This window comes from Scylla paramamosain, chromosome 44 (genome assembly GCF_035594125.1).
Source record: "Scylla paramamosain isolate STU-SP2022 chromosome 44, ASM3559412v1, whole genome shotgun sequence".
NCBI classification, from domain to species: domain Eukaryota; kingdom Metazoa; phylum Arthropoda; class Malacostraca; order Decapoda; family Portunidae; genus Scylla; species Scylla paramamosain.
This window is the reverse complement of record NC_087194.1, coordinates 11163473-11183619: the sequence shown is the minus strand read 5'-3', so window position 1 is coordinate 11183619 and position 20147 is coordinate 11163473. Positions and strand designations below refer to the sequence as shown.

Here is a 20147-nt window from a genome sequence, read left to right as displayed (position 1 = left end):
TTAGTTTGGCTAGGATAGATCAGATTAGGTTAGGTCAGGTCCAAGAATCACTGGAAAACAAGAGTGTCTCGTGTAAACCTGTGCACACACTATCACACTTTATAAAAATAGATAAGTAGATGATAAGACGCGGAGCATCACGCGATGGGAGCCACGTACGAGGGAGGGAGTCAGCATGGTAACGTGGCGGGAGTCTTAAGTAGGATTATATCTATACAGTTAGCAAATTCGGCGGAGCGTTATCTATGTAATACCAACACGGGATGATTAATGGTACGGCGGGAGGAGGGTAGAGGGCGTAATGGCAGGGAAACCGTGGGGGAAGAGAGGCGCATGTGCAAGGAACACTATATCTAAGTCAGGGTATCAGTGTCTTATCTCCACTACTTTTAGCACGCTGTTGTGGAAGCTGTTGTTTTTGTTATTGTTATAATATGTTTGTGCGAAAACCAGACTCCTTCTTTAGCAGGCACCGTCTTGCCCCTGATAGAGCAGGAGACCCGGACGTCAAAAAATATAATAATAATAATAATGCTGATAATAATAATAATAATAATAATAATAATAATAATAATAATAATAATAATAATAATAATAATAATATGATAATAATGATAATAATGATAATAACATGTAAATTAAATGTAACAGTAAAGGGATTACAAGAAACGATGTGATCAAGGAAAATAGAGTCAAGTTAAATGAGATTGAGGAAAAAGTGTAGAGAACAGTATATATATATTAGAGATAAGAGAAAGAGAGACTGTAGCATATATTTGCGGCTTCAGTGGTTTGCATGACGAGTTTCTTCCCAGGTGAACACAGACTGCGGCGTGACAGCAGGTAAACATAATTCATCTCCTCTCTGCCTGGGATTCGAGCCCGTCATCTCTTGGAATCGGGTGATGGGTGTGAACTGAACACGCTAGTCATATTACCATCAAACTGGAATTTTTCAAACACAGCAAATATACAAATGTTACTGTAAAACTATACTTCTCTTCAAATGTCTTCCCACACACAACGTTTTCAGCCTTGCATGATGCCATAAAACAGTAACTGCCTTTCCCTTTTGTTTTTCTTCTCTCTGCTACCCTTTCACCTTCCCTCGAACCCTTCCGTCCCTTCCCAATCAGTGCCACCAAATACTTGATGGCTTCAGTCTGCCCAAATGCCTCCACACACAACCAGACCTCACCAACCACCAGTACTCATTCTACTGCATAAAACTATATAGGAAACTGCACGAAGCCTGCCTGTAGACTTATAAGTGACTGTCTCTGTATAAAACATGTTTGTCTATATCTTCCTCGCTTTCCTACCCATAAATTTCTCTAACCAACAGCTCTCGCATTCACGTTAACCACTGTACACTTTTGGCGCCTCGTTCAGAGGACTCACAACCTTGCCCGGTGCGTAATCTTTTAATTTAGTGTGTCAGTAGCTGTACATGCCTTGACACAGACCCTCTACCAAGTACAGGCGTGGTCAAAAGTGTAACATTTTGCACTCATTTCCATTGTGTTTAACTTTTCCTCAGTTTGAAGTGTGGTCTGCTGACAGCCTCCTTACGGAACAGAGAACAGAGTGTCTGCGGGTCAGAGGACTTAAAGACTGAGAGAAATGTCAAAATGTTCGATGCAGTGAAAGTCAATACAGAATGTTGCTCGACTTTTGTCCATGCTTGTACTCGATTGCGTTTTGTTGCTTCCCTCATTCCGCCGCACTCAATAACTGTTCTGCGTGCGTGCGTCAGCTGTGATGTGTTGCAGTTTTTCATCACCATATTTCAGAGTTCCACGCCCCTTCAGACCTTGTGAAGCAATAATTCAGGCCTGTGTGAATTCTGACACACGCGACACCAAATTTATTGTCGGAAGCAACATGAGCTTGTAGCAACACATCACCCTCCTCCCCCTCCTCCTCCAGCTGCCTCTCTTCGCTCCTCCATTGGGTGACAGCGTGAGCAGGGAAGCCCGCCGCCACGTGATAGGCCAGCCTGGCCGAGGCTCCTCCCTGACTGGCGTGCGGCGCCGCCAACGGCTGGGAAAGACAAAGGCCAGGGGCTGATTGGCAGCGAGGTGGTTGCGGGGCGAGTGTGGGAAAGGCGCCTCGCCCCTCCCGCTAACATCATGGCAGGTGGTGGCTGCTCAAGTCAAGGTCTACTGCTTCACGTATGTAGTTCCTGCTTACTACTGACGCACGTGACCACAGTGAACACTGAACACCGCCGCTGAAGGAAGAAGGCCATGAGCATCCTGCGTGAAGGCAGCCTGGGACAAAAGGAAATTAACGGGGATGTAGAGGAGGGAGCGGAAAAAGCGACAAAAAAGGGAGAGTCTGCTGAGAGGCTATCGAAGCACCAGAAGGAAAGGTTAGCCTAGAGAAAACTATCAATCCCTACTTAAACTCAGCCTCCAAATTGCCCCCTTCCCTGATTGGCGTTCTATGTCAAGGCGTAGTACTCTCTCTCGGTATCCGGTCATTTCGCCCACATGCCATTTCGCCCACACTGTGGAGTCATTTCGCCCACACTGTGGCAGGGTTGCCAACCTGATTTTGCAGATAGTACTGGGATATACCGAAGGCAGGATATTACGATAATAGCTCATATCTAGTATGTCACAGCTATAGGTAAATGCAACTAGGTAAAATACACACCACTGATCTCTACTGCGGCTGTCTTCCTAGGGTGTATGACACAAAGTCCCGACTGCTATCACTCTTTTTAATGATTAGCGTGAACTGGGAAAAAACATTCCATCACAAAATCGTAAACCCTAAAAATGTACATATACAACAAATTAATTGCGTTAAAGATAGCTGGGTTAAACAATTCAACAATGCACAATCATAGCATTATAAATATGGCAAAGAAATATACTCTAGCAATTATAACTATCTCATGGCTACACTTGAAAGGAGAAACACTCAAATTATCTCCACCCAACCGGGGAATCGAACCCCAGTTCTGTGGCTTGTGAAGCCAGCGCTCTAACCACTGAATTACCGGGAAGTGTGTGTGGGGCGGGCAGCAGGGAGGGGGGAGGAAGGGGGGTTGGAGGAAAGGAGAAAAGAGAGAGATAGCAGGGAGGGAGGAGGGAAGGGCTAAGATGAAGAGAGGTAGGAGGGAAGGAAGGTAGGGAGAGAAGAGGGAGGGAGGAGGGATGGTGTGGGATATAAGCTGGCAGGGAGGAAGAAGAGAGGGGGGTGAGAGGGAGGGAGGGAGGAGGTGGAAGATAAGGAATCAAGTGTGTGTGCGTGTGTGTATAATAATAATAATAATAATAATAATAATAATAATAATAATAATAAACGTTTTTTTAGTAAGGCAGTCAAGGAGTGAAAATATACTTAATTCATATGAAACTATTCACAAAGCCTATGGAAGTGTGTGTGTGTGTGTGTGTGTGTGTGTGTGTTGTTTGGTGGTTCATTTCCTATGTTTTGTAATTACTAATTGACCATAGAATAAAACAGTTCCTGGCAAGATGGCAGACTGCACAGACGAGTGCATTCAGTGCCTCGTACCTGTAAGGGCAAGGCAAGAAGGTCTGCAGTGCGACATGTGTGGGAGGTGGCAACACAGGAAATGCAATACTGGCGTATCTCGTGCTGATTACTGGGCAGCTGTGAAATCCGGTATTTCCATTGACTGGAATTGTAATACTTGCACCTTCACTGACGGACCAACCTCCCATCCAGTGGACGACCCAGCCACCCCTGCCATGGAACACGAACCATACATCCCTGCAGTTGTACAAGAGTCTTCAGTTGATGATCCACCTGATTTGCCAATGGAAGTAGAGGATTCACTTGACGACCCAGCCAAACAAGATACTGAACTGCAGCCAGAAAGTGAAGTTACATTCCAGCTCTTTGAAAAGGGCACACAGCGTGGTAGAGATAAGCTCGTTGACAGTCACGGGTACACTTACAACAAAAAAATGCAGCGATCGAATGTAACTTACTGGCAGTGTACTAATCGCCCTAAAAGTAGCCCATGCAAGGCACTAGTAACGCAGAGAAGTGGAAAATATGTAAAGAACAACGTGTTGCACAACCATTCACCACCAACTGGCTCTGATATCGTCACTAAAGTAACATTACAAGTAAAGAAACTGGCAGCACAAGATCTGTTTAAACCAGCGACTGCTATAGTGGATGATGTGTTGCTAAAAGAGATAGGAAATGCACCATGCCCTAGTCTGCCTAAGCCAGAGCATTTGGCAAGAACAGCAAACAAAGACAAATTTTAAGACCGACAGAGCCCAAAAACCTGAATTTTGAGCTAGAAGTAATGTGGAAAGTCTTGCCTGAGGTTTTGCCTAATGCCAAGGTCAAGGGATGCGTATACCATTGGACGCAAGCTGTATGGAGAAAGGTTAGTCAATTTAGCTAATTGCCTACAGATTTCTTATATATAGTACCTGTCGAATAGTAGTTTTAAAACAAATTGGATCACCATAATATGACCAGATTTTTTTTTTCTTTTGTAAAATACAATGTCTAATTTCTTTGTTTTGAAATACTTATGTAGGTTCAAGAGGTTGGTCTCCAGCATGCATACACACATGATGACGGGACGTACAAACACTTACGGAAAGTGATGGTCCTTCCATTTCTGCCTGAGGCTGATATAGGTCCCGTGTTTGAACGGCTCTCACGTCAAGCTACCACAGCCCAGTTACAGACTATAATGCAGTACATTTCAAGAACATGGATCCACAACTCCTTATGGCCAACTTCTAGCTGGAGTATTTTCAATCAGTCTATCCGCACCAATAATGACATTGAAGGCTGGCACAATCGACTAAACAAACGTGCTGCAGGTAGATGTAACCTCCAGTTTCACCTCCTCGTAAGCCTTCTCCACAAAGGGGCTAAATTGACATCTATCTACATAAGGCTAGTATCCGAAAAAAAAAGCTATGAAGGATACAACGGAAAAAATATAGAAACTTACAGGGTCAAATATTTACTCTTTGGGAGGAACACGTGAGGGGTGAGCGATCGGCATATCAGTTGCTGAAAGCGTGTGCTCACCTGAATGGCCCAGTGCGCAGCTGAATCTATATTTTAATAAAAGTTTCTAATTCTTTGTCACTATTTGAATATTATATGTATGTAACTGTCTTTTAATCAAAGTTTTTTTTTTATTCTTTGTAACTACTTTTTGTTCATTACTTTCTGAATATTACATTTATTTAACTGTCTTTTCATAAAAGTTTATTTTTAATTCTTTGTAACTGATTTCTGAATCAGTTACAAAGTTTCTTTTTAATTCTTTGTCACCACTTTCTTAATCTTACATGTTTGTAGATTTTTTTTAATAATTATTTCTTTTTTTAAATATATGTGGGCGAATTGACTCTTATATGTGGGCGAATTGACCTGTGGGCGAATTGACTGACTTGTGGGCGAATTGACATGTGGGCGAAATGACCGTAATTCTCTCTCTCTCTCTCTCTCTCTCTCTCTCTCTCTCTCTCTCTCTCTCTCTCTCTCTCTCTCTCTCTCTCTCTCTCTCTCTGTGCTACCCTTTAATACCCCATATCAAAGGGACCAATAAAGTTTCTCCAGAGAGTTATGTTATGTTTGAGAACGTTGACACAGACACAGACAACTGAGCACCTTGTGTTGGTGGTGGAGTAGCGAGCTTCCCTTAAATTTCAATTGTATATAGTAGCTTGATTAGGCAAGGTGCAAGCACGGAGGCACAGTTTCGGAGAACAATAGGAGGGAACCCATCAGGTCAATAGCCTTCCGAGGGTTTAGGCCAGCGAGGGCATGGAAAACATCATTGCGAAGAATTTTAATAAGTAGCATGAAGTAGTCAGAGGGTGGAGGAGAGGGAGGAACAAGCCTTGGAATCGTCCAAGGTAGAGTTTTTAGCAAAGGTTTCAGCGAAGAGTTCAACTTTGGAGATAGATGTGATAGCAGTGGTGCCATCTGGTTGAAATAAAGGAGGGAAAGAAGAAGAAGCAAAGTTATAGGAGATATTTTTGGCCAGATGCCAGAAGTAACGAGGGGAGTTAGGTCTTGAAAGGTTTTGACACTTTCTGTTAATGAAGGAGTTTTTGGCTAGTTGGAGAACAGACTTGGCATGGTTCCGGGCAGAAATATAAAGTGCATGAGATTCTGGTGATGTAAGGATTAAGTACCTTTTGTAGGCCACCTCTCTATCATGTGTAGCACGAGAACAAGCTGTGTTGAACCAAGGTTTAGAAGGTTTAGGACGAGAAAAAGAGTGAGGAATGTACGCCTCCATGCCAGACACTATCACCTCAGTTATGCGCTCAGCACACAAAGACGGGTCTCTGACACGGAAGCAATAGTCATTGCAAGAAAAATCAGCAAAATGCCTCCTCAAGTCTCCCCACCAACAGGGGCAAAACGTCAGAGGCACCTTCGCTAAGAGGGATCCTGAGGAGGGATTGGAGTTTACTTCATTCAATCATTTACAAGTATATTCCTTACAAACTTTTGTCCTGATTTTTTTATTTTTTTTATTTTTTTGCTTACTTATTTCCTGTGCCTATTTTTCTCCATTTGTTGTATACACTGTGTACATGATTATGTGACACATTTAGCATTACTTTAGGGTATGATACTGCTCAAAGCACGGTTCTAGGCAGAGAGCAGCAATATCACATTCCACACACATATATCGCGTGTCTTTCCGTGCTTTGGGTCGCTGTGTTGATGTGCGACACACGTGACAAGGCTTCTGCTTTTTTTCTCACACGGCGTGGCAGGGATGGTCTTTGGAAATTGACGTCCTGTGAGGCGTGTAGGGTCATCACCATTTGCGGCCCCACGCCTTCCTACCCCATTTCGTGGCTCAGAGTACTGTTCGAGAAGCTGTCTCACAACCTCTGGTGAAATTATACAGTGTTCTCTTCTTCCCTGTGCTGCCCTGGTACAGGATGTGTGCGTGAGAGTGGCACAGTCAACAAGATGGAAAAACAGTTTTTTGTACCATTTCATTGTTTGCGTTTGCATTCCACTGTCGACATCATACTGTCACTTTTATCAAACAACCTCATGTTTAGGTTGTAATGAATCACACCTTGAGGCTTGCAGATGAAAGTACCCGTGCAGCGCTCAGTGTCTTCACTCCGCTCCATTTTTGGCTCATGAACAGTGGTAAGCAAATGAACTTCTCTCTTGTCTTTCCACTTAAGTGAGAGAATATTATTTGCTTGTTTGTGGATGACTTCTCCTTTCACGAGTTTAGAGGGATATTTAGGCATAAACTTCCTATTTGCTTTCACTGTTCCGCAGGCTCCTGTCATATTTTCGTGTAGGAAATGAAAAAGAGAAGGGCTGGTGTACCAGTTGTCAACATATAAAATGTGTCCCTTACCCAAATAAGACTCAAGCATAGTGCTTACAACACTCCCTGACTTGCCCAGTCCCTGCGTTAGGTTTATGTCTGTTCCAGCTCCTAAGTACAGAATCATGTCTAATATGAAGCCAGTTTCACAATCACAGAGAACATATAATTTCAAGCCAAATCTATGACGCTTCGTTCAGATGTACTGGCGAAAATACAAATGACCCCGCCAGAGTACCTGACTTTCATCAATAACCAACTTCTGAAATGGCCTGAATGTTGATTTGAAGCGGTTGCAAATATATCTTTCTCATTCTATCATCGTCAGTGGGTTTTGTGTTGCCATGGAAATGTAGGGACTGCAGGAAGGCAGTGAATCTGTTTACTGACATCACTTTACTGAAAACTGGCACGTGATGAAGTGGATCAGTCGACCAGTAAAGCTTATACTTTTCTTTAAGATTCAGCCCCATCAGCATAATAAGTGCCAGGCAAGAATTCATTTCCCTTACAGTTGTTGGATGCCAGTCTAGGAAGCGAGAGTTGGGTAAAAGTACTCTGCAAGCAATCGTAAAACCGTAGAATTTGTTTGTTTCTTCAACTATGGTTTTCATTATTTCCTCTGTAAAAAACAGGCGAAAAATGTCGCTCTCACTGCTGTTTTCGTTGACTGAGGGGTCACAAATACCACGACCATCTCTATCAAACGGAAGTATTGAGGGAAGGTACTCCCATCTACCCATTTCCACTCCATGTCAGCAGCGGTGAGGTGGGGGGTTACTATGTGCAGTGTGTTGTGTTGACTTTGACATGTGCCTGGTGGGTTAGGTGGTCCTACACTACCATGCTGGTACCCATTCGATATAGTATCTGTGCATTCTGTGGCTTTCCGTTTTGGAGATTGTGGCTGTATCTGTGCACTGCTGGATGAGGTTGTTGTGAGTGAGCCACATCATCTACTTCACAGTCATCCTCCTCTGTGCCTGACTCACCAGAGTAATCAGGATCATTAGTATCGTCTGATGAATCACTGTCCCCTATCTCTGTCACCCCTTCATCATCAAGAAGGGCTGAAATATCAGCCTCAGACAATACCTTGGGTATCTTTTTATGACAGCAGGCACGCGCTGAATGAGAGCGGAAGAAAGGTGGCCGCTCCCCCGGCCAGTGTTACCACCACCGCTCAACAAGAAAAACGCGCCAAAAATTCTATAACATTTTTTTTTTTTTATCATTACACACCTATTTTATAGTTTTGAAATCATTTTAATTCCATGGATTTTGCTGATGGATGTGAAGACAAAGTAACAAAATACATTGAAAATGTTCATTATAAATAGAGAAGCACACGGCTCATTGGATATCCCGCCAAAACTCTATGTATATGTGACAAATAATAACTTCCTCAGTTGCCAAATTCTTCTTTATTACGACTAAGATATCCACATCTACACAAAAACAAAATAAAAGGACGCACAACTGTGCAAAACGGCAAACGTACAAGTACGTCCTAAACATTTCCCTAAGAGACACGTACTTGTACTACTTGTACGTAGTAAACAGTGCACGGGTTAGAATATCACAAGTTCCATGTTATATTATCTACTTTCAACTTATAAAAGCCCAGCTTCACTCTGTTGTTAATTCATTTATGTCTGCTGTCCCTGCCTTTGATACTTACCTTCTGCCTCACCACAACCTGCTCGCCTTCATGCTGTCATTATTTCAACTATCAATTTATATTGCCAGGACTATTTCTATATGGTGTATCCCTGTACACTGGCGCGTTTCCAAGCGCAATAAATTAATCACACAACAAAAACAACTCTCTCTCTCTCTCTCTCTCTCTCTCTCTCTCTCTCTCTCTCTCTCTCTCTCTCTCTCTCTCTCATGAGCCTAATCACCCAACATCTTGTCCTCCTCCTCCTCTTCCTTTTCTTCTCTTTTCCTTTCCTTATTTCGTAACCAAGTTTGAGCTGTAAAAGTTTTACATAAGACTAAAGGACAATAATGACGATCAATGATAATTATGATGATGATGATGATGATTATGATGATGACGATGATGATGGTAGTGGTGGTGGTGGTGATAATCTTGGTGGTGGGTTTGGGAACAATAAAAAATAAGGGTGATAATGATGGTGATGACAATGATGACAATAGTGGTGAGAGGTGGTGATAATGATGGTGATGGTATTAATGATGATAATGGCTGCGATGATGAAGGCCATTTCTCAGTGTAGTCATTAGGGTCATCATTGCCAGAAGGACGAGAAAGAATGGTGATGACCTCGTGAAGATGGTGATGAGAATGATGGTGATAATGATGATGATAATGGTGGTGATGATGATGAAGATGAGAATGATGATGATGATGATGATGAGGAGGAGGAGGAGGAGGAGGAAGAGGAGGAGGAGGAGGAGGGTGATAATAACGATGACAGTGATGTGCATAATGAATACAATGCATATGATGAGAAATGTTAATTGTATAATGATAACAAGCCCTGTATTGTTGTGTTACGCGTGTCTGTACATTTCCTTCACTGACACATACAAAAATGTAATGAGTCATTTGCTAAGTGTTTCCTGTAAGGCTTGGATCACTTAGTGCCGCGCGGCGCCACCCCAGTACGTAGCGAGCCGAGGAACAAGAAAGGAGGGGAGGTCCACCCAGGCTAGCTGTTCCCGCATCAAACAACTTACACGTTAATTTATCGCAGAGTAAAGCAAAACACAACAGATGTGTATAGAGACCCTACACAGTATCCGGAAACATTTCTGCCCGCATCCGAATACTTTCAAGAGGCTGTAGTACAAATTACACGGGTTTTAAGGATGTTTCTACGGTCCTCGTGACAGACTGGTAAGGTTTCTACACCATCAAAAGGAAAAGCAGTCTTGAAAACCCGTGTAATCATCATTGTGGCCTTTGAAAACAGTCTGGTGTGAGGGCAAAGCTTTTCAGAATACAGGCACATAACCTGTCCTCATGAAAAACAAGTGCATTTATGATACCTGAGACTGCCTTACTACATTCCCCCAATGACTCTAATATATCTTCTTTTTTTCGTAGCATTATCCTGTCTCTCATTGGTGAAAACATCCTCACTACATGTACTACGTTATTTTATTAGTCTCAAGTGGCTATTTAAAGTCTATATAAGCCTCAATAAATACGAAAGCTGTAGTGATGGCCTGCTTCCCGTCAGCCAATCAGAGCGTTCTATTTTTCCGTTTTCTTTCTTACTCTTCGTAAAACTTATGCATCTTTCATTTGTTTTTACTTCTTGCCTCACGGTGTATTGGTGTCTTCTACTGCTAATATAACCGTGATTCTATTTTTTTTTTTTTTTTTTATCATTACAAGCAGTATTATGAGTGCGGCTCTGTTCTGAGTGACAATTACCTCAGCACAGCCTCGACCAATCAGCACCAAGTATTGAAGTCACGTGATACTCTCTTCTCGCCGTCTCCTCAGCCATTCGCCCTGCGCCCGCTGACGTGATGTGACAGGTCTCCGGTTGTGTTGCAGCGGTGAGGTGGTGTTGCATCTTTTCTCAGCGGGCGTGTTGTGGTGGATTGCGGTGTGAAGGGAGAGGTGGATGTGAGTATGGCCTGGTGGTAGATAGGGAGGAGTGGATAGTGGAAGAGACATGTGGAGAGTAGGATGGTGGAAGGGGGAGGTGGAGGTGGCTATGGCAGACGTGACTGGGTCAAGGTGGTGGTTGTGGTGGTGTTTGGTGTGTGTGTGGTTGTAGAGGATGGAAGTGGTTGCCTAACTAGGGTGATGGTGGTGGTAGTTGCGGTGGGGGGGGGTGGAATGTTGATGGAAGAGTGTTGTTAGTGATGGTGAAAGTGACTGGCTTGTGGTGAAGGTGGTTGTGATTGTTGGGGATGGTGGTGGTTGTGTAATAGTGGTAGGGATATCGGTGTTGTGGTTGCTGGGTGCGGTTGAGGGCTGGGGTGGTGGTGGTGGTGGTGACGGTGATGCTACGGTTGTCAAGGTTTATAGGGAGATGGTCGTGTGTGTGTGTGTGTGTGTGTGCGCGTGTATACTCCTGTAACTAGCAAACTGGTGTCACTCGTTCACTTGTTTCACCTCCCTGTTTCAGACCTTCCTTCTCTCCCCTCCCCTCACATCCCGCTCCCTTCCTCCCCTGCCCGCCACCCTCTCCCCACTCTTCCTCGCCTGCTCTCTCCTGCTCCTCGTGTTCCAGGTGGCTGTTACCTTATCTGATTTAATATATAATGGTTTTTACTTGAGATCGAAGCTCCACGTAATGAAAGGCAGAAATCTGTGCTTTTCATTACTATTATTGCGCTATTGATGTAAACTTACAATACAAAATTAATTCTATTGGGAAATGAGTGTATATTTAAACAACTCCATCTATATAATGACCTGTGTGATGTGACATCAGCGAGAGAGAGAGAGAGAGAGAGAGAGAGAGAGAGAGAGAGAGAGAGAGAGAGAGAGAGAGAGAGAGTAATAATATTAGTAATGAGGCTAAATTTTAACGTTATTGACTCTTTGATAATGAAAATTAGATGACTGAGATTGTAGTTAAGTAAGTTGAGAAGTTGAGCAAATAAATACGAGCAGGCTGTCTGTCTGTCTGTCTTTCAATCAATCAAACAGTCAGTCTGTTGATGGGGGACTGGTGGAGAGAGCAATCTGTGTCTGTCTGTCTGTCTTTCAGTCAGTCAATCTGTTGATGGAGGACTGGTGGAGAGAGCAATCTGTGTCTGTCTGTCTGTCTTTCAGTCAGTCAATCTGTTGATGGGGGACTGGTGGAGAGAGCAATCTGTGTCTGTCTGTCTGTCTTTCAGTCAGTCAATCTGTTGATGGGGGACTGGTGGAGAGAGCAGCCTGTGTCTGTCTGTCTGTCTTTCAGTCAGTCAATCTGTTGATGGGGGACTGGTGGAGAGAGCAGCCTGTGTCTGTCTGTCTGTCTTTCAGTCAGTCAATCTGTTGATGGGGGACTGGTGGAGAGAGCAATCTGTGTCTGTCTGTCTGTCTTTCAGTCAGTCAATCTGTTGATGGGGGAGTGGTGGAGAGAGCAGCCTGTGTCTGTCTGTCTGTCTTTCAGTCAGTCAGTCAGTCACTCAATCTGTTGATGGGGGACTGGTGGAGAGAGCAGTCTGTGTCTGTCTGTCTGTCTTTCAGTCAGTCAATCTGTTGATGGGGGACTGGTGGAGAGAGCAGTCTGTGTCTGTCTGTCTGTCTGTCTTTCAGTCAGTCAATCTGTTGATGGGGGACTGGTGGAGAGAGCAGCCTGTGTCTGTCTGTCTGTCTTTCAGTCAGTCAATCTGTTGATGGGGGACTGGTGGAGAGAGCAGCCTGTGTCTGTCTGTCTGTCTTTCAGTCAGTCAATCTGTTGATGGGGGACTGGTGGAGAGAGCAATCTGTGTCTGTCTGTCTGTCTTTCAGTCAGTCAATCTGTTGATGGGGGACTGGTGGAGAGAGCAATCTGTGTCTGTCTGTCTGTCTTTCAGTCAGTCAGTCAGTCAATCTGTTGATGGGGGACTGGTGGAGAGAGCAATCTGTGTCTGTCTGTCTGTCTTTCAGTCAGTCAATCTGTTGATGGGGGACTGGTGGAGAGAGCAGCCTGTGTCTGTCTGTCTGTCTTTCAGTCAGTCAATCTGTTGATGGGGGACTGGTGGAGAGAGCAATCTGTGTCTGTCTGTCTGTCTTTCAGTCAGTCAATCTGTTGATGGGGGACTGGTGGAGAGAGCAGCCTGTGTCTGTCTGTCTGTCTTTCAGTCAGTCAATCTGTTGATGGGGGACTGGTGGAGAGAGCAGCCTGTGTCTGTCTGTCTGTCTTTCAGTCAGTCAATCTGTTGATGGGGGACTGGTGGAGAGAGCAATCTGTGTCTGTCTGTCTGTCTTTCAGTCAGTCAATCTGTTGATGGGGGACTGGTGGAGAGAGCAATCTGTGTCTGTCTGTCTGTCTTTCAGTCAGTCAATCTGTTGATGGGGGACTGGTGGAGAGAGCAGCCTGTGTGTCTGTCTGTCTGTCTTTCAGTCAGTCAATCTGTTGATGGGGGACTGGTGGAGAGAGCAGCCTGTGTCTGTCTGTCTGTCTTTCAGTCAGTCAGTCAGTCAATCTGTTGATGGGGGACTGGTGGAGAGAGCAGCCTGTGTCTGTCTGTCTGTCTTTCAGTCAGTCAATCTGTTGATGGGGGACTGGTGGAGAGAGCAGCCTGTGTCTGTCTGTCTGTCTTTCAGTCAGTCAATCTGTTGATGGGGGACTGGTGGAGAGAGCAGCCTGTGTCTGTCTGTCTGTCTTTCAGTCAGTCAATCTGTTGATGGGGGACTGGTGGAGAGAGCAGCCTGTGTCTGTCTGTCTGTCTTTCAGTCAGTCAATCTGTTGATGGGGGACTGGTGGAGAGAGCAATCTGTGTCTGTCTGCCGACGTGATTCCTGCCTCCATTGTTTCATTACATATGAAAACTACAAGAACGGGAAGTATTGGTTTTATTCATTAATTGACTGATGTGTGGTGGTGGAGGTGGTGGTGGCATTAGTAGTATTTAGGTGTTCAACTTAATAGGGAATGAAGGTAATGCGTATGCGCTGGTGGCTTGAAAGTAACAAGTGGTGATGAAAGGTGGTGGTTTGAGATGGTGGCAGGGCCTGTTACCACCTTCACTGTCCCAAGTCAAGGAGGGAGGCACTTCATTATTGTTACACCTGCTATTTTACTCACCTACTTTTTTCTCTCTCTCTCTCTCTCTCTCTCTCTCTCTCTCTCTCTCTCTCTCTCTCTCTCTCTCTCTCTCTCTCTCTCTCTCTCTCTCTCTCTCTCTCTCTCTTTATATTTGCCTGTTGTTCTTTTTCTTACTCTTCCCAAATCCAGTCATACTGTATTTTTGTTGCCATTTTGAGTGTTAACACAACCCAACCTAACCTAATCTTTCTTTGTATTATTTATTTACTTTTTTTTAGTATTTCTAAGTGTCTCTAAGCCTTTTAAGTGGTAACCTACTTTAATGTAACCTCTCATCACTATTGCAGAGGAGATAATTGGTGGGCTGTGCGTGGTGAGTGCCACATTGTCTGTGAGGGACCCCCAGAGCCACACAGCACCAGCTGCAACAGCTACAGCAGCAGCAGCAGCAGCAGCAGCAGGAGGAAATGGCATCCACCTTCTACCTCACCCAGTGTCACCGGGGCCTCCTCCTCCTCCAGCAGCTGGCCAGGGTGCAGGGACAGGATGAGCAAGGTGAGGAGTGGTGGTGGTGGTAGAATTGATAGCAATGTTCAGTATAGTAGTAAAAGTGCTAGTAGAGCTCCTGGATTATATATTTTTAGTAGTAGCAGTAGTAGTTCCAGCATTTGTTGAAATATACTGGTAATTATACACTAATAATAATAATAATAATAATAATAGTAATAATAATAATAATAATAATAATAATAATAATAATAATAATAATAATAATAATAATAATAATAATACATCTATCCAGCCCATTATTGTTGTGTAGAGTTGAGGTGCAAACAAACACCTGTAAGTGTGACACGACTGCCTTTATTTTATTCATCAGTCACACATACAAAACACAACAACAACTAACACATAAACAACAACAACACAATCAACACATCATTTAATAACAAACAGACAACACTAACAAAACAAACTGTTAATATTCCTTGTAAATTGTGAAAGAAAACAAAAAAGGAAAACCAAGATGATGATGATAATGGTGGTCTTTCCCCAGCAGGTAGTGACAGAGAGGGTGGCCAGCTTGTCCCTGCCTCCTGCCACCCAGCCACAGCACTGGCAGTTGCTGCAGTGAGACTGCCCAGGCACAAGTTTGTGCACGTGTCCAGGACGTGAAGGTGATGGGAACGTGTCCTGTAGGAAGGAGCAGAGCTGTAACAGTACCCGAGTCTGCTGCTGTGCTGGGAGGAGGAGAAAAACATCAGCAGTACTTAGTAGTGGCAGTAGTAGTATTCAGCAGTGCTGCTGCTGCTGCTGCTGCTGCTGCTGCTGCTGCTGCTGTCAGTGGTGCAGCTGTTCACTCCTCCACAGCTGCTGCCTTCCCTCAACATACTGTGTCTTCCCTCACCTACAATGAACAACTATGAACAATACCTCTCGTGCAATCAGGCAGCGCTCAGCTGTACTCACCGATAGACTGACCACTAAGAATTACCTGTGGGCCACATGACAAGGCCCACGCCAGCCAGGCTTGGTTGCCAGTCAATAACAACAACAACAACAACAACAACAACAACAACATCTCGTGCAATGAAGAACACTGAATAACAACAACACCTCTCCCCTGCATCATCAACAATCAACAACATCTGCTTTGTTTCACTCATGCTGCCCCCCCCCCCCCTCTCTCTCTCTCTCTCTCTCTCTCTCTCTCTCTCTCTCTCTCTCTCTCTCTCTCTCTCTCTCTCTCTCTCACCTCACCTCACCTCAGGCCACAGCGCCACAGTATGTCCCCCCACAGTATGTTTACAAACCCAGTGACTCCCCACAGCCCCTCACCAATAAGTGAGCCCCTCACAAACACACACACACACACACACACACACACACACACACACACACAGCATAACATACACAAACGCTGCATCTTGTACAATGGCCATAATAAAGAATGGACACACAAAATGGACAAACTTAATTTTGTTCCGACCTGCGTGAATGTAGTGAGGCTCAACATGTACAAGTGAACAGTGAGGAGTGTATTAGATTCAAGACTCAAAGATATTATACACAAAGTACAGGACACAGGTTGATGATGAGTATGGTGAGTCAAGCATTCATCTGTGGCTGGTCTGCCTCTTGAAGCACAGCACTGACCTCTTGCCCCACTTGTTCCAGCAGCCCCTCACTGATCTGTGTGGCAACAGCAGTACTAGTGCTGTGTGTTTGTGTGTGTGTGTTTAGTTCAAGTCAAGTGGGTTTTCAAGGGTGTTTTTACAGTTGTAGTGACAGATTAACAACATTTCTGCATTACTGACAGGGGAAACATTCTTTTAAATGGCTGGAGTTGAAGTGATGTGGGTTTTCAAGGGTGTTTTTACGGTTACAGTGACAGATCAACATTTCTGCATTACTCACAGGAGAAACACTCTTAAAAGGCTGTAGCTGAAATAATGCAGGTTTTCAAGGGTGTTTTTACAGTTGCAGTGACAGATTAACAACATTTCTGCATTACTGACAGGAGAAACATTGTTTTAAAAGGCTCTAGTTAAAGTGACGTGGGTTTTCAAGAGTGTTTTTACAGTTGCAGTGATATATTAACATTTTTGCATTACTGACAGGAGAAACACTTTTAAAAGGCTGTAGTTGAAGTGATGCAGGTTTTCAAGGGTGTTTTTACAGTTGCAGTGACAGATTAACAACATTTCTGCAGTACTGACTGGAGAAACACTCTTTTAAAAGGCTTTAGTTGAAGTGACGCGGGTTTTCAAGGGTGTTTTTACAGTTGCAGTGACAGATTAACAACATTTCTGCAGTGCTGACAGGAAAAACGTTCTTTTAAAAGGCTTTAGTTGAAGTGACGCGGATTTTCAAGGGTGTTTTTACAGTTGCAGTGACAGATTAACAACATTTCTGCATTAGTGACAGGAAACACTTGAGAACCCGTCTAAGCGTCCCTGTGGCCTTGGAAACGTGCAATATTCTAACACAGGGGGAGGGGGAGCCAGATTAAAAAAAAATTTGAGAACTCAACTTGTTAAACAATGCAAGATTACAAACTTGATTCAATCCTGCAGAAACACAATTATGCAGCAAGAATTGGGTGTGAATACCTGACATCCTGGTGCACACACACACACACACACACACACACACACACACACACACACACACAGCTGGGCCAGTCCTCTGCAGCAGAGTTGGGCAATGTCTGACATCACTTTGGCTGTCCTTGGCGCTGATCCAGTCCAGCAGTGACACTTAACTCACTGTCAGAGAGAGAGAGAGAGAGAGAATATCAACAATTTTTATTTACAACAGCAACAACAACAAAAACAACAACTTACTTTCTCTTTTTTCTCCTTCTCCTCCTGCCCTCTTCTCCTTCTCATGCTCTTCCTCTTCTTCCTCCTCCTCCTCCTCCTCTTCCTTCTTTTCCTCCTCCTCTTTCTTCTGTGCTGTGCTTGTCCTCCTCTTCTTCCCAGCTTCCTCCTCTTCCTCTTCCTCTTGTGTCTTCCCCAAGAGTTCAGGGAAGACTGGAATCCTTGCCAGTAGCTTCAGGTCCTCTTCAAAACTGTAAGTAGTAGTAGTAGTAGTAATAGTGACACACACACACACACACACACACACACACACACACACACACACACACACACACACACACACACACTCCAACCATTTTTCTATCTCTTTCCTCCTTTCTCCTCTCTTCTCCTCCTCCTCCTCCTCATTATCATCATCATCTTCCTTCTCCTCCTCTCCCCATTGGTGAGTTGCCAGGAAGAGTAAAGAGTCACACACAACTGTAGGAGAGACTTGAAAATAATAAAAAAATATGCAAGACATTCTCTCCACCTCCCTCTCTTCTTTCCTCCATATCTCCCTCCACAAGTTATCTCCAGGCTTCTCCTCCCTCACAGACCTTCCTCCATGCTCCCTCCACCTTTCCTCCAATCCCGACTATCCTGCAACACTTGCTTCATGATTAAAATAGTACTTTTGTTAGATAGTCTGACATGACAACCACACATTTTTCCCTCCACCAACCTGTCTTCTCTCCTCCATATCTCCCACAAGTTACCTGCAGGCTTCTCCTCCCTTGCAGACCTTCCTCCATGTTCCCTCCACCTCTCCTCCAACCTTGACACACACACACACACACACACACACACACACACACACACACACTTACAAGTGAAGCAGGGCGACCTTCTCCTCCCAGCCACTGAGATTACAAAGTTTTGCTGGAATGCATCATGTCTTGCTCTGAAGGCTGCCACAACGTCTTCCAAGTTGCCCAACACTACTGCCCAGCCTGCAGTAGTAGTAGTAGTAGTAGTAGTAGTAGTAGTAGTAGTAGTAGTAGTAGTAGTAGTAGTAGTTGTAGTAGTAGTAATAGTAGTAGTAGTAATGGACAGAGGAAAGAAAGAGGAAGAGAAGGAGAGAGACAAATTCATGACAATTATCTCTTCTTCCTCTTGGTTCCCTCTTCTCTTCTTCATCTTTTTCTCTTTCTTCCTCTCTACCTTTCCTCTTCTTCTTCCGCTTTCCTCCTGTGACCTTCAGAACCCCCTGTGACCTTCATTTTGACACATTAACAACATTCACATTTGAAAAACCTAACTTAACCTAACCTAACCTGACCTAACCCGACCTGACCTTGTTGCTGCAGATGCTGGTTGTGAACAAGCTGGCGGCACGTTCTGGTGACCTCACTGGCGTGCTCGTAAAACTGCTGTGCTAACTGTGTCCGCGCCACCACACTGTTGTAGGTGGCTGGCATGTTGAGGCACCCCTCCACCTGTGCCTGCAACAGTAGTAGTAGTAGTAGTAGTAGTAGTAGTAGTAGTAGTAGTAGTAGTAGTAGTAGTAGTAGTAGTAGTAGTAGTAGTAGTAGTAGTTCAATAAAATAAAGCTGAATAAACAAACAAACAAACAAACAAACAAACACACACACACACACACACACACACACACACACACACACACACACACACACACACACACACACACACACACACACACACACTCACACACACACTGCGCAGCCTGAATTGGCCCACACAGTCAGTCAGTCAGTCAGTCAGTCAGTCAGTCAGTCCATCAGTCAGTCAGTCAGTCAGTCAGTCAGTCAGTCAGTCAGTCAGTCAGTCAGTCAGTCAGTCAGTCAGTCAGTCCATCAGTCAGTCAGTCAGTCAGTCAGTCAGTCAGTCAGTCAGTCAGTCAGTCAGTCAGTCAGTCAGTCAGTCAGTCAGTCAGTCAGTCAGTCCATCAGTCAGTCAGTCCATCAGTCAGTCAGTCCATCAGTCAGTCAGTCAGTCAGTCAGTCAGTCAGTCAGTCAGTCAGTCAGTCAGTCAGTCAGTCAGTCCATCAATCAGTCAGTCAGTCAGTCTCCTGGTGCAGGCTGCCTCTCCCTCGCCGGGTCCAGCCGGCGTGCCTTGCCTCACCAGCCGAGGGACACACAGCCTTGTCACTGGTGAGTTTGTTGTGCACCACAGTCAGGCAGGGTGTGTCTGCTGGTGCACCCTCACTCTGCCAGCCCCTCTGCCATCCCTCTCACTGCCCAGGAGTCTCTCCCGCACCAAGCCACGTGACGGCCGCCACCCAGTGCTGCCCGTGCCAGGACCTACAGGACCGTCACTCGTGCCCCTCCTGTCCGTTCACACCTCACAGAAAAGCTTGTCTTGTTTGGCCTCAGCAAGGCACTCACACACACACACACACACACACACACACACACACACACACACACACACACACACACACACACACACACACACACAACAGGATATACACACCAGTTTGGAAGAACCTTAAGCTAACCAAACTTAACCTAAGCTAAGGTAAGCTATCTGGCAATACTGACCTGCTTGTCTGGGGGCACCTTGACAACATTGTGTATTGCACCCTTCACCACCTCAACACTGCACAAAATGAATAAACCAAATATTATTATTATTATTATTATTATTATTATTATTATTATTATTATTATTATTACTACTACTACTGCTACTACTACCACAGATATAATGGCACTTGTGTGTGCTTTGATGTGTTTAATATTGCACTTTTATCAACAGTAAACAAACTCTCTCTCTCTCTCTCTCTCTCTCTCTCTCTCTCTCTCTCT

The 20147-nt window shown here is 44.4% G+C and overlaps 1 protein-coding gene and 1 long non-coding RNA gene across 16 annotated transcripts in view; one reads left to right on the top strand and one right to left on the bottom strand.

Moving 5' to 3' along the window:
• Positions 1-15986, top strand: part of LOC135094155 (uncharacterized) — a 96102-nt gene extending 80116 nt beyond the window's left edge. The window contains exons 1-4 of one of the 6 annotated variants that reach the window (XR_010263623.1): positions 9961-10205; positions 10710-10876; positions 14361-14568; positions 15071-15986. The gene's annotated coding sequence lies outside the window, so the exon portion shown is untranslated. Of the gene's footprint in view, positions 1-9960; positions 10206-10709; positions 10947-14360; positions 14569-15070 lie in introns of those variants that run through there. The other 5 variants (XR_010263622.1, XR_010263621.1, XR_010263620.1 and 2 more) reach the window with 5 other exon arrangements.
• Positions 14860-20147, bottom strand: part of LOC135094157 (uncharacterized) — a 13760-nt gene continuing 8472 nt past the window's right edge. For 9 of the 10 annotated variants that reach the window (XR_010263625.1, XR_010263626.1, XR_010263628.1 and 6 more), the window contains 5 exons: positions 19881-19938; positions 18673-18820; positions 18206-18328; positions 17361-17587; positions 14860-17282 (listed from right to left, as the gene is read on the bottom strand). This is a non-coding gene — a long non-coding RNA (uncharacterized LOC135094157). The remainder of the gene's footprint in view (positions 17283-17360; positions 17588-18205; positions 18329-18672; positions 18821-19880; positions 19939-20147) is intronic. The other variant, XR_010263627.1, reaches the window with a different exon arrangement.